At 42.1% G+C, this 14,780-nt stretch overlaps 1 long non-coding RNA gene across 1 annotated transcript; it reads right to left on the bottom strand.

Moving 5' to 3' along the window:
• Nucleotides 1-14,273: 14,273 nt before the first annotated feature.
• LOC141646330 (uncharacterized) lies at nucleotides 14,274-14,780 on the bottom strand. The gene is made up of 2 exons (XR_012545512.1): nucleotides 14,742-14,780; nucleotides 14,274-14,664 (listed from the first exon to the last, which is right to left on the bottom strand). It is a non-coding gene; the product is annotated as an uncharacterized LOC141646330 (long non-coding RNA).

Raw genomic sequence — 14,780 nt, forward strand, 5'->3', positions numbered from 1 at the left:
TTGTGGACCCTACGGTTGTATGCTCTTCTTATTCGGTTTTGATATACTACCAAGTTGAGCCGTGCCGTGTCTTGACTTTCTTCGACCAGGTCTAGGGAGGCTCTCAGGCCTTCCTCATTTTCGGCTGGGTCAAAGGTTTGCGTTCTGAATGTCGGAACTGATGCTTCAATTGGCAGGACGGCTTCAGACCCATAGACTAGGTGGAATGGGCTGTACCCGGTTGCTTCTTTCTCCGTGGTTCGAAGGGACCACAGGACGCCGGGTAGTTCATCAGCCCATCTTCCCTTTAGATCTTCAACCTTCTTCTTTAGCCCATTTAGTATTGTTTTATTGGCTGCTTCCGCCTGCCCGTTGCTCTGAGGGTGGCAGACAGAGGAGTATGCGAATTTGATGCCGAGTTCTTCTAACCAGTTCATCACCATGTCGCTCCAAAACTCTCGGCCGTGGTCGAATACCATGACTTGGGGTAGCCCAAAACGAGTTATGACGTTCTCCCAAATCACTTTTCTTACGGCCGCCGTGGTCTTGGCAGGTACTGCGACAGCCTCGACCCATTTGGTGAAGTAGTCAACGGCGACGATCAGGTACTTTCTTCCTCCAAAGGCCGTTGGAAATGGCCCTAGTAAATCCATCCCCCACTGTGCAAAAGGAAGGGGACTAAGCACCGGTTGCAGGTCTTGGGAAGGAGCATGTATCACCGGAGCATGCATTTGACAGTTCTTGCACTTCTTGGTCTTAGCTCTGGAATCCTCAAGCATGGTAGGCCAGAAGTAGCCGGCTCGGAGAGCTTTGTGGGCTAACGTTCTTGCCCCCATGTGATGTCCACAGATGCCTTCGTGAATCTCTCGTCGTATTAGTTCGCGTCGGTACCGGGCCGACACATTTCAAGAGTGGTCTTATTACGGACCTTCTGTATAATTCTCCTTCGAACACCAAGTACCTTGCGGCGATCCTTCTTATCTTCTGAGACAGACTGCGGTCCTCCGGCAACTCATTTGTCAGTTTGTATTTCATTATCGGAGTCATCCACATCGTCTCGGCTTCGATGTCGCCCACCATGCCGACGGTCTCAGTGATGCTTTTAGCATTCCTGATATCCACCAACACGGTTCGGCTGACATTCTTGATGCTTGAACTGGCAAGTTTTGAGAGAGCGTCGGCTCGGTTGTTCTCGGACACGGGAATGCATCCGTATCCGGAAAGATTTCAATTTTGAGGTGTCAGTTTTTACCCTTTCCAGGTACCTCACCATCCCATCGTCTCGAGTCTCATACTCTCCTCTGATTTGATTAGCCACTAAGAGTGAATCTGTCTTCAACACAACGTGCTCCGCCCCGGCAGCTCTAGCTAACTCGACTCCAGTTATCACCGCCTCGTATTCGGATTCGTTGTTTGAGGTCGAGAAGGTAAACTTCAAGGCGTACTCAAACTCGTCCCCGTTTGGGCTGATGATAAGGATGCCGGCTCCTGAGTTGTTCGCCGTGGAGGACCCGTCGGTGTATACTTCCCACACCCCGGGGTGTGATTCTTCTTGATAAGTGCACTCGGCCAGGAAGTCTGCAAGCGCTTGCCCCTTTATCGAAGGCCTTGGTTTGTACTGAATGCCGAAGCCGGATAGCTCCACTGCCCATTTGATAAGTCTGCCTGATTTTTCGAATTTTTCTAAGGCTTTCTCCAATGGCTGGTCGGTTAATACCGTCACGGGATGTGCGTCGAAGTAAGGTTTTAACTTCCTTGCGGCAACGACGACGGCAAAGGCCGCTTTTTCAATTAGTGGGTAGTTTCTTTCGGCGACCAGCAGTGTATGGCTGATAAAGTAAATTGGGTGTTGTTGCTTGTTCTCTTCCCTGACGATTACGACACTGACCGTGGCCGAGGTAACTGTTAAGTATAGATATAGCATCTCCCCAAAGATCGGCATCGGACAGGGTCGGTAAAGTGTCGAAGGTGAGCTTTGATTGCACGAAAGCGTGCTCTGTTGCTCGCCCCAGCTGAAGTCTTTGTTTCCTTTTAGTACTGTAAAGAACGGTGTGCTCTTATCGGCCGACCGAGAGATGAAGCGGGCAAGAGCCGCCATTCTCCCGGTCAGCGTCATAACCTCTTTTCGGTTCCTCGGCTCCGGTAGGTCCAGTATTGCTTGGACTTTCTCCGGATTGGCATCAATTCCCCTGGCACTGACAAGTACGCCGAGGAACTTGCCGGCCCGGACACCGAAGTTTCATTTCTTTGGGTTGAGCTTCATTCTATACTTCCTTAGTGAACAAAATGTCTCGCTCAAATCGGCCAAGTGCTCGCTGTCAGACTTGCTTTTTACAATAGCATCGTCGACGTAAGCCTCGATATTTCGCCCTTTTTGATCTTGAAACACTTTGTCCACCAGCCTAGTGTAAGTTGCGCCAGCGTTTTTCAAACCGAACGGCATCATTTTGTACATGTATGTGCCGTGTATAGTGATGAATGCGCACTTAGGCATGTCTTCTTCGGCCATGAATACCTGATGGTACCCTGAGAAGGCGTCGAGCAGGCTCAGCATAGTGTAGCATGCCGTTGCGTCTATTAAGCTATCTATTCGAGGCAAGGGATAGCAATCTTTAGGGCACGCTTTATTAAGATTTGTAAAATCAACACACATCCTCCACGCCCCTGATGACTTCCTCACCATTACAACATTTGCTAGCCACTCAGGGTAAGTACAAGGCATGATAAAGCCCGCCTCTAATAGTTTGTCTACTTCGGCTTTGATGGCCTCATCCTTCTCGGCGGAGGAGTTCCTCATCTTCTGCTTGACAGGGCGAGCGGTGGAGAGTACGTTCAGCTTGTGAACGATCACCTCCCGGCTCACTCTTGGCATCTCGGCTGCTGAGTATGCGAAGACGTCTTTGTTCTTCCTCAGCAGGTCAAGGAGATCGGCTCTGAATTTTGGCTCCGGGTCGGCACCGATAGTTACGGCGCGGCCTGGGTCAATTTCCACTTCTTCGGTCTGGGCTCCTTCGACCATGCCGATGTTGGTATCCATTCGGTCGCCCTCCTGTTGTAAGGATGGGCTCTTCCCCTTCTCTGACTTCTTCGCCACTTTGAGGGATTGCATGTTGCACCCTCTGGCAGATACTTGGACGTTGACGATTTCATCTCTCTCGTCCTTTGAGACGAGCTTTTGTGCTTCCCTCCGGTCCGAGACATACATCAGTGTCAGGGCCCGGATGGACATCACAGCATCGGCCTCGCTCAAGGTGACCCGGCCTATAAGGACATTGTAGGCCGACGAACCGTCAATCACCACGAATTCAGATAAGACATTCTTAGCCGCATTGTCTTGGCCGAACATCACCGGCAGTTTGATTGACCCTAGGGGTACCAGGCCGGCCCAGAGAAGCTATACAGCGGGTTGGTGCAGGGGCTCAGGTATTCAATCTTCAGTCCGAGATTGAGAAAGCATTCCCTGAACATAATGTTCGTGTAGGCGCCTGTGTCAATTAGGCACCTCTTCACCAAGTGGTTGGCTATGTCCAGGTGGACCACCAGCGGGTCGCTGTTTGGGGCTACGACTCCTTCGTAGTCTTTCCTTCCGATGGTTATATCGGGGACGGTGGAAGCGGGGATCGCTGTGGTGGGCACAAAATTAATGGCTTGGTAAAGCTCATTTAAGTGCCGTTTGTGCCCATTAGCTGACCCACCGTTCTCGTTTCCTCCGATTACAACCTGGATCACTCCCATTCTCTGGAATACTGATTTTCTATTCGCCACGTCGGAGCTCGTTTCTCGGCCCCTGACTACATACTTTGCCGAGGGGCCCTTTCGGATCGGCTCCTCGATGGCGTTCTTGATCCGCGATCGTCGGTCTTATGGCCGGTTTGGTCGTGGTAGTCGCAAAACTGGCTAAGGTCGCCGTCCCCCTTCGCCTTGGGGGGCCTTGCCCATTTCTGCCCTTCATTCTTGCTCAGGGCAAAGATCTCGGCCGGTGATTTGACCAGTGGGGTGAGACTGCTGTAACGCTTCGGGGTGTACGGTCCCGAACTCCCCCCGGCGCCCGTCGAGTTCTGTTTCCTATTAAATCTCTCAGGCCGTGACCTATTAACGTCACGGCGTCCCTCATCTACATTGTCCCGGCGGCTCCTCCTCTCTGGGTGCCAAGACTCGCTGTGGCCTACCCAGGTCTTGTGGTAATCGTCCACCTTCACGGCTCGGTCGGCCATCTTCCTGGCGGAGTACAAGTTGAGGTCCTCGCACTTGATGAGCTCATTTTTGAAATCGCCTTTTGGTAGGCCTTTCATCAGTGCGAAGGCCGCCAGTTCAGTGTTCAGCTCACGAATCTCTTGACGTAGCTCCGGAGGGACTCGTCCTCCCCATGTTGGATAGTCAGGAGATCTGATGTCTCCACGGCCCTTCGCTTATTGCAAGCGTACTGGGCTATGAAGTTGTCCCTCAGGTCGGCATAACAGTATACCGAACCATTAGGTAGCCCCTTGTACCAACTTTGAGCCATGTCGTGCAGGGTCGTTGGGAAGACTCGGCACCACACCTCATCGGGTTGCTCCCATACCGACATGTACGACTCGAAAGCCTCGGCATGGTCGGTCGGGTCGATATCCCCTTTTTATGATATGGCTGGCAGCTTCAGTTTAGTTGGCACCGGGACGTCGAGGACATAGGCACCGAGAAACATCGACCACGTGTCTAATGACACGCGGCGATCGGCTCCTCGCACCTTTAGTCCGGCTTGCCTCCCACGGTCGGGAAGGGCTTCTCGTCCGACTCTGGTGAGTCGGACTTCTTTCTTCTCTTCGGGGCGGGCCTCGTTGTCACCGCGGCGACGCTGTCCTCCCGCGAGTGTGGGAAGGACTTTGGTCTGCCACTGACAACACGGGCACCGCTGGCGTTTTGGTACGACCAACCTCTTGCATCGCTCCGGTCAGGTTGTTCGGAGTCACTTTATAGGCCCTGTTCACCTGTGGGTGCGCTGCCGTCACCGTCGTCGTGACAGGGGTGATCGGCGTACTACCCATTAGGTCCAGGAATAGCTTCAGTTTGGCTGCATCGACCACATGTCCCATGACAGTGACTTGGTCGGCGGGCAGCGGCGTTTCTAGCTCCTTCGGCATCCCGTACCTCGGCTCAGCGAACCGGCCGGTGGGGGATTGCCCGATCCCAGAATTAGGGACTGTGTCATCCTGGTAGAGTTCAGTTTCTACACTCACAAGTTCTGGCTGTTTTGACATCTTCTTAGCTTTTTGGGTGGTTTTTTTTTTTATAAGGTAGGTGACTAGCTTTTAGTATGTAGTTTCCCACAGACGGCGCCAATTGTTCCGGGTGTAATTTCGGAGCAGTGTTGTTACCACGTAAGCTTGTTGAATAATGTCTTTGCTTGACTCTTCCTTTCGGTCTCTCCTGTAAAAGATGAACAAACTGAGGGCTCGGCTTGGTACCGAGCGTACTCACTCCGACGCTCAAGTCAGTAAACTTAAAGGGATAAGTTGTATGATACTTGGCAAAGTATATTGTAGAGAGATAAGGGAGTTTATACCAGATTATGAGATGTTTAGGTTATATTTCGGATCCTTTTCTCGTTGAGAGAAGTGGAGTATTTATAGACTTTCACCTTTTGTCACGTAGTGGCCAAGTGGCCAAGTGGCAGAGCAGGTGGAAAGACCATCTTACCCTCGGCCGGGTGACCCATGGCAGGTCGGCAGGCCTGGTTGACTCCATGCCGAGGGGGCTGGATGTGAGTACACGGATATGTCTCTCGGCTGGCTAGTTGCCGAGGCCGAGACCCAAGTGACAGGCCGGCAGGCTTCGTCGGCTAGGCCGTCCTTCTTGTTGACTTGTTGTCTTTTGGCTTTGACCAAGGTCAATATGTTGACTCGGTCAGCGGGTGCAGAATATGCCCCATCAGTGGTTATAGTAGCTATGGTGATGGTCTTGTAGTGGCCAAAATATTGGTGAGCATGTCACTCCTCTTCAAGAGGATGAATCTAGTGGGAGTGGCCAACAAGGTGAAGCAAGTTGAAGTGGTAAGAAGAAGAAGAAAGGGAGGAAAGGGTTCAACTTTTGGCCCTTTTCTTAGTTGAACGATGAAGACATCCCCCGAATTCATGCTAGCTTGGGGGGGGAGGCTATCAAGTCGAGTAAGTTTTATTTGCTTTGCATTTTAGTTTAGGTCTTGCAACCCATTAAACATAACCTCTAGTCCTTCTTATTTTGTGCTTTGAGCCATTTTTATGGTTTGGTTGGGTAATTTGAATTGTTGGCACATTGAGGACAATGTGATGTTTAGCTTGGGGGAGATTTCATTTGCATATAGTGTAGTTTGTATGTAGTGTAGAAATTTGAAAATTTTTGAGAGAAAATTTTGTGCTTTTTGCTTGCTTGTCACCTACTTTTCCCTTTACTTATCCTAATAATAGCTTTTAGCTAATGATTTGTTCATATATGATGGGATAATAGCTACATGGGGATGTCTTGACATAGTAGGTTGGATATGGAGAATGAACCGAGTAGGCTTGATCTTGACTTTTAGCAAGCTACAAATTGGTAAGGTAGAGCCTCTTTAGACCGATGCATCCATAATCGGTCTCTCTTAGGTGAGTGTAGGTGTCTCCTTATGATGTGTGTTTCATCAAAACGCACAAGTATAGTTCTCATGTCATCTCTTGATAAGCATGCATTCATTTGTTATAACATTTTGGAGTCATTCACATGAATATATTTGCCTTCTTGATCCCTTCATAAACATTTTTCCCTAGCCACATTATAACTTGCCTACCCTGTTGAGCTAGTAGCTTTGTTTTGTTTTGTTTGGGTGCTCATTTGGGATTTGGTTCAAGTTTGGAATATCATGTGAGCTTGGTCTTAATGCTCAAGAAAGAAGAGAAAAAAAATGAAAGAGAAAGATGATGAAGAAAATTGTAAAAAGTTGAGAAAAGAAAAGAAAAGAAAAAAATGAAAAAAATGAAAAAAATGAAAAAAAAAAGAGCATGGAAAAAAATGAAAATGAAAAGCATGAAAAAAAAGAAGTATGAATTGAAAAGAAGGAAAAGAGAAGAAGAAGTTGATGTTAGAAACTCTCATGCATTATTCATATATTTTGGAGAGTTTTCTTATGACTTGAATTGCCAAATTGGGTTAGAATTGGGATTGAGCATCCTTACATTTGGTTGTTGCTAGCTTGACATTAGCTCCACAATCCATAATTCATTTGTTTCCCCTTCTTACCCATTACATATTGCCTTCTTCCTACCCATTTGGCTTCTTTATCATGCTTGCAATTGATTGTTTTGGCTTACTAGTTTTGATTGATTACCATATTAGATTGTGGGCATATTATTATAAGTATAGGATAGTTGAGTGTTTATTCACAAAATTGTCCTTTTACATAAAAAAGAGTTTGAGTGCACCGTGAGAATCCATAAGTCAAAAGATCATGCAAGAGCTTAAAGGTTCATTCAAAGTTTTCCATGCTACGCCGTCGTGTAAATCTCATCCATGTTTTGCTTTATTCCATGCCCATGTTGTTTCGGGTTTCTAAATCATTATGCTTAGCTTGTTTGGGATATTGCAACTGATGGAATTTGGTTTCTTGCTTGAGGACAAGCAAAGGTTTAGCTTGGGGGAGTTTGATGTGTTCATTTTATATATACTTTTACCTCTTATTTTAGCTCGGTTTTTATTGTTTATCATACTTTAAATAGTATATTTGTGAGCTAATCTTGTGTTCTAGGTGTATTGTTGTGTTTGTTACATTTTTTTAGGAATCTAAGCATTTAGAGGCTTTTTCCTATCATTTTAGCATACACCAAGTTCACTAAGCTAAGTATGAACAAGATTGGACTAGCATGGAGTATTTGCATGGATTCTGCATGGAGAAATTGATGGACTACTGTGTGTAATGTAAATGTTGCCAACAATCAAAGTCAAGTCCAAATTCAAGTCCAAAATCATGTGAAAAAGATCAAGCATAGGAAACTCTTTGGAAGCCCTGAAGATGATAGAGCAGGCATTTACCCGGGTGCATTAAGGGTCATTAATCACGTACATTGGATCCCTCAAGCAATTAAGCGAGGAATTAAGCCGGATAACCACGCCCCCGATCGGGGCTGGCAACCCTGATCGGGGTTGGCTGTTTGTAGTTGGCTTAAGTTTCTTTTGCCTCCTCTATATGAAGGAGAGACACTTCATAGATGATGGGCATCTCATTCTTACGTCTTTCATACACTTTACAATAGCCTTAAGCATAATTTCTCTCATAGTTTTCTCATTCGTTTTCAATATTGTCAAGCTTGTAGTTATCAAACATTTGGTTCTTAATTTATTTCAAGCATTTGGTTTTACTTTGTTTCTTCCATACAAGTTCATTTCCATGACGGTATTTCTGTTTCTAGTTTACAATTTTACATTTCTATTTAGTTATCGCATAATTATTCGTCAGCACGTTTATTATATTACATTAGTTTTATTTTTATTACATGTTATATCATTTAGTTTATATAATTCATGCAATCATGTTTAGCATTTCTTACAACAAGTTTTATAGTTTACATTGCATTATGAGTAGCTAAATTTCCTTAGTCTAGGGGCTAGGGAAGTCACGCAAAATCAAATATATAAAATATTAAATTAGGTTGATATAATATTGTCTAATTGTTTCTATCACATGTTCGCATCGTCACGTTTAATCTATGTTTAAAGGCCTTATTCATCGATTAAGTTTGTTCATTCGTTCTAAAGCCGAGAGGCACGGAATTGAATTAGACTAAGCATGTGTAGTAGGACGACCTAGTCATGGACGAGAGTTTCTCTAGGACCCGGTTTATGGTTGACACTAATGCCGTAAGGTGGGTGTCTCTAAGCCTAAACAATTGACAATGTTATTATTAGCGAGTTTAACATGATCGTATTTTTACCTTTGCATGTGTAACCCGACTCCCCTAGACTCACTTTTATTATATAGTTTACATCATAATTTTTGTTAGCCATCAAACCAAACAAACAAACCCAAAACGAAATCGATCTTGATAGAAATCATCCCATAGCATTTCACAACGCAATTCCCGTCTCCTTGTGTTCGACCCCTATTGCTACATTAATTTTGTCTAAGGTAATTATCTTTGCATAGGTACACGATAAGCCTGTCATAATAAATTGGAAACTAGATCTCACCTTATGCCAAATGATGGTTGTCTGAAGGGTAATTTATCCTGGGGGAGGGAGAGGAATCTTATGGGGTGTTCAGCTGCTTTCTCGAAATTTAGCGTGGCGGGTTAGTTTTCGCCCTCTCTTGATGTATGGAATGATAAATGGGTTCATGGTCGCTCGCTCGCTCGCCGATCTGTAATCTTTTTCATCAGAAAACTTAGCCAACAAACCACGGGTTTATGTTTCTCAACTGCAAAATAGTGAGGGAGATTGGGATTTAGAACGAGTTCTTGAGGTTTGTGGTCCTGATGCAATCTCTTTAACCCAACCCGACCCATTTAATATTTCTTTAACCCAACCCGACCTGTTTAACCCATTTATCTTTAAGTAGGTCATTTTAACCCGCTTAACCGGTTTAACCAAATAAACTAATACAATAAACTACGTTTTATAACCTTATTATTCCAAAAATGATAAATGAAAATGCTAATTTTAAGATGTTTTGTTGGATTATTGACTCAAGCCGAATATATTATGACAATTTTAAATAAATGGGTTATTTGTGTCGGATTCGTGTCAAAAGACATCAACCATAACCCGACCCATTTAAGTTTTGTGTCGTGTCGTATTAACCAAATTTGTTTTGGTGGACCATCGCAACGTCTTGACCCTAACCCGCTAATTTCGTGTCGGGTTCATGCCGTGTTTTCGGGTCGTGTCAGTGATTCCGCTTCTATGGGTAACTGCCTATCTATCCATAAATGGATTATAAATTCTCTCCTTTTTCGAAAAAGCAACCACCCCATTACTAAGGTCTCCTTTATTAGTATCCTTTGGAGGTTATGGATATGTCGGAATCATTTTACCTTCACTGATTCTACTCTTGACCTTTACTCAATTTTTAATCAATTGAATAAGAATGCCAATGATAACATCAGTGTTGAAGAAAATAAAAGATTAAGGTTAGCTTTGCCTTCTGCAACGCATTTGGATGATCAGGATGAGGCCTTTCTCATTCGTTCTCATTTTCCGCATACTTTGATTGGTGATAAAATTTGTTTGGAGCATATTCGAATCAAATGTGATGCATCATGGTAATCGAATTTCAAATCGTCTGCGGGTTGGTTGTTTCAAGATGGTAACGGTGTTAATTTTCACTTTGGTCGGCGAAATTTCTGGGCTAAATCACCTTTACAAGCGGAGGCCAGGGCTTTACATTTTGCTTTGTGTTAGATTGAGACGGTCGGATAAAAATGTATGAAATAATAGTTTTGTGTATGAAAGAAATTAGTGCTTGGATAATGGTAGAGTCGCAAGTGACTGCTCTCCTTAGAAAGTAATTCGCCCCTTACTTGCCTTAGGGAGACCGTGAAATCAATCGTAGGATAAAACTACAAAGTCCCTTTGATTTTTAGGCTAAAAACAAAGAAGAACTTTAATGTTTTTGTTTGATTTGTAGATAGTAGAAATCTGAAATTTTTGTTGTATATGTTTTTCTTTCACAAACTCCTTATATTTATAAGGGGCAATATACATGATACGGAGTATCTATGAAAAGGCACGTACCTATTCAAGACCGACAACTTTTGGTGCGGAAAACATTCATTGAATTAAATAAATGCTCATATTTCGAATTGCCACTGTTTGACATTTTCGAAAGATTCATTGAATTAAATAAACATTCATTGAATTTAATAAACATTCATTGAATTTAATAAACATTCATTGAATTTAATAAACATTCATTGAATTCAACCATTTGTTCATTAATTGGTGCATTGACCAATTCTATAACCATTTATTTCTTTTTTCCGCTTCTTCCGTACATCCCGTTAACTCAATAATTGTTTATATATGAACGTGTACTCCACACTCCCGATTCATATTGTAACGTTACGAGTTTCCGTATGATTCTACCACGATATCCAATTATACTTAAATGGCACGATGACACTTAAATCACCAACATTCCTCCCCCATTTAAGTGTAATCCTTGATTCGTTTTAATACCTACCAATCATCAAATTTGCGCATAAATGAAAATGTCACGAAGATTGAATTTTCACATAGTAAAATGCACGTTCCATATACTCTAGTAAAAAGGGTGTCTCTAAGGATTGAACCCTTGAACATTTTGAATACATGAAGGCAAAATACACACAAATTCCATTTAAACAGTAAAGTTATATACTGATACTTATTACAAGCCTAGTATCCTAATCCTCTCATGAGCGTATAAAAGCTTGAGTCCAAAAGCTTCCGAAGTCGGCTATACTTCACGTCTCACATAGGTGAATTCTTTTATCATGCACCTGCAAGTACATTTTTCCAAAGAATTCATTAAGAAGATAACACTTCATCCTTAACCCACAGCAGGTCCAAGTACATACCTTTCGGGACAAAACTTCGATGTACTTCAATCTTAAATAAAAGGCCTTCCACATTGAATTCTACCTCTAACATTGTATTAGAGGGGAATTGGGTATCCCAATACTTAAGGTTTAATGGACTTCAAACCCATCCCTAGAACCGATCTTTCAACTAAATGTTTTGCCAAACTTTTAGTTAAATGATCCGCAAGATTTTGTTGAGATCTTACAAAGTCTACCGAAATAACTCCATTGGAAATTAATTCTCGACAAACAGCGCTATGTCTTACTCCGAGATGCCTCGATTTCCCATTATATATTTGACTATAAGCTTTAGCCAAAGTTGCTGCACTATCACAATGGATTGATATTGGAGATATCGGTTTAGGCCATAGAGGTATTTCATATACCAAATTCTTAAGCCATTCCGCCTCTTTTAAATTGCCGCCAAGGCTACAAATTCTGACTCCATAGTGGATGTCGTGATACATGTTTGCTTCTTGGAAGCCCAAGAAATGGCACCTCCCCCAAGCAAAAAGACCCAACCACTAGTTGAAGAATGATCTTCAATATTGGTGATCCAACTTGCATCCGAGTAGCCTTCTAACACCGAAGGATTCCCACTATAGGTTAATGCAAATTCTTTTGTACTCTTAAGATACTTTAAAACACGCATTACCACACTCCAATGATGACTACTTGGATTACTTGTGTATCTACTTAACCTTCCAACTGCATATGCAATATCCGGTCGAGTACTTGTCATAACATACATTAAACATCCTATGACTTGAGAATACTTCAATTGTGACAATGGTAATCCCGTATTAGGCATTAATTTTATGTTTGCCTCCATTGGTGAATAAGCGAAAGACTTTGCTATTCTCACAATTAAACTTTTTAAGTACTTTCTCAATGTAATGAGATTGTGACAAGGATATGCCAAGATTAGTTCTTTTAATCTTAATTCCGAGAATCACATCCGCTATGCCCATGTCCTTCATAGCAAAACTTGATGATAAAAATGCCTTAGTAAGATCAACTTGCTTTTGATCCGTACCAAAAATTAACATATCATCAACATATAAACAAATGATGACACCATTACCGGAGTTATCAAATTTGCTATATACACATTTGTCCGATTGATTAAGTTTATAACCATTAGATAAGACAACTTCATCAAATTTATGATGCCATTGCTTTGGTGCTTGTTTAAGTCCGTATAAGGACTTCACTAACTTGCAAACCTTATGCTCTTGTCCGGGCATAATAAAACCTTCCGGTTGTTTCATGTAAATTTCTTCTTCCAATTCACCATGTAAAAACGCTGTTTTCACATACATTTGATGTATTACCAAATTATATATGGAAGCAATTGCTATTAATAACCTTATAGTAGAAATTCTAGCAACCGGTGCATAAGTACCGAAATAGTCTATTCCTTCTTTTTGTCTAAAGCCTTGAATAACTAATCGAGCTTTGAACTTGTCGATGGAGCCATCAACATGCATCTTTTTCTTAAAGATTCATCTACAACCTAAGGGTTTACATCCTTTTGGTAAATCAGAAAGAACCCATGTATTGTTTCCCATTATGGAATCCATTTCATCATTGATGGCTTCTTTCCAAAAAGCAACATCTTGTGATGTCATTGCCTCTTTAAATGTCTTAGGATCTTCATCTATGTTGTAACAATAAGCATATTGAAGTCCTAGTTTATTCCTAGACCCTTCCACTAAATAAGTTTGGAAGTCCAGGACCAAGTCTTTTGCTTTTCTAGCTCTTTTTTTCTCCGAAGCTCGACCACTTGGGAGGGGTTGACCGAACTTTGTGACAAGTTGTTAATATTATTATTAATATTTGGCACTAAGTCTTTAGGCCTTTTCATCGATGTAAATCTTTCTTCATCGAAAATTGCATCCCTTGATTCAATCACGGAATGAATCGCAATTGAATTATTAGGTTCTATTACATAGAATCTATATGCTTTTGAATGCATAGCATAACCAATGAATATACAATCTATTCCTTTTTCTCCCAAAGTTTTCCTTTTAGGATCGGGTAGTCTTACAACGGCCCGACATCCCCAAACCCTAAGATAACTTAGATTCGGTTTCTTTTTGTACCAAAGTTCATATGGGGTTATGTCATTCCGCTTGTTTGGCACTCTATTTAATAGATAACATGCGGTTAACACGGCTTCACCCCAAAAACCTTCACTCAAACCCGAGTATGATAGCATGGAATTCATCATCTCTTTTAGAGTTCGATTTTTCCTTTCCGCTACACCATTTAATTGTGGTGTGTATGGAGGAGTAATTTCATGTATAATTCCACAATTTGCAAAGTACTTAGGATCCAAGTACTCACCACCTCGATCGGTTCGAAGTCTTTTAATCTTGCTAGATTTTTGCAATTCTACTTCATTTTTATAAGTGATAAATTTATCAAGAGCCTCATCTTTAATATGCATTAAATAGACATAACAAAACCGGGAATAATCATCGATAAAAGTTCCCAAATACCTTTTATTTCCTAAAGATGGAGTAGAATGCAAGTCACATAAATCACTATGTATTAAATCTAGCATTTGTGATGTACTTATGATGTTTTTAAAAGGTTGTCTAGTAATTTTAGTAAGCATACATGTATCACATTTACGAGTTTGTAAATCAAATGGTGGAATTAAGTCATGTTTAGACATAAGAAGAAGTCGCTTATAATGAACATGTCCAAGCCTTGCATGCCATAAATTAGACGGAGATGTAGATGTAGAAACCATATACACACAATCATCTATTTTATTTATATTTAACATAAACATACCATTACAATAATAACCGAAACCTATAAATATTCCGGATTTTGATAATACATACTTATCCGATTCTATGACTTGTTTATAACCGGATTTATTTAATAATCCTCCCGATACTAAGTTTTTCCTTATATCGGGTACATATAATACATCTTTTAATACTACGGATTTTCCGGAACTAAATACTAAAGTAATATTTCCACGACCTTGTATTTTTGCGGTTGATTCGTTGCCCATGTGAAGAATGGAACCGTCTTCTACCGGTACAAAATTTTTGAACCAAGAACGATTTTTGCAAACATGTCTTGTTGCACCCGAATCAATCCACCAAATTATTTCATCATCCTTGACATAATTTGCCTCATCAATAGATGTAACATAATTCTTACTAGAATTATTTTTAATACAAGTTAAAATATTACCTTGGCTAGTAGAAGCACCATGGTCCTTAGACCCTTGTC

This window comes from Silene latifolia, chromosome 3 (assembly GCF_048544455.1).
Source record: "Silene latifolia isolate original U9 population chromosome 3, ASM4854445v1, whole genome shotgun sequence".
Lineage (NCBI taxonomy): Eukaryota > Viridiplantae > Streptophyta > Magnoliopsida > Caryophyllales > Caryophyllaceae > Silene > Silene latifolia.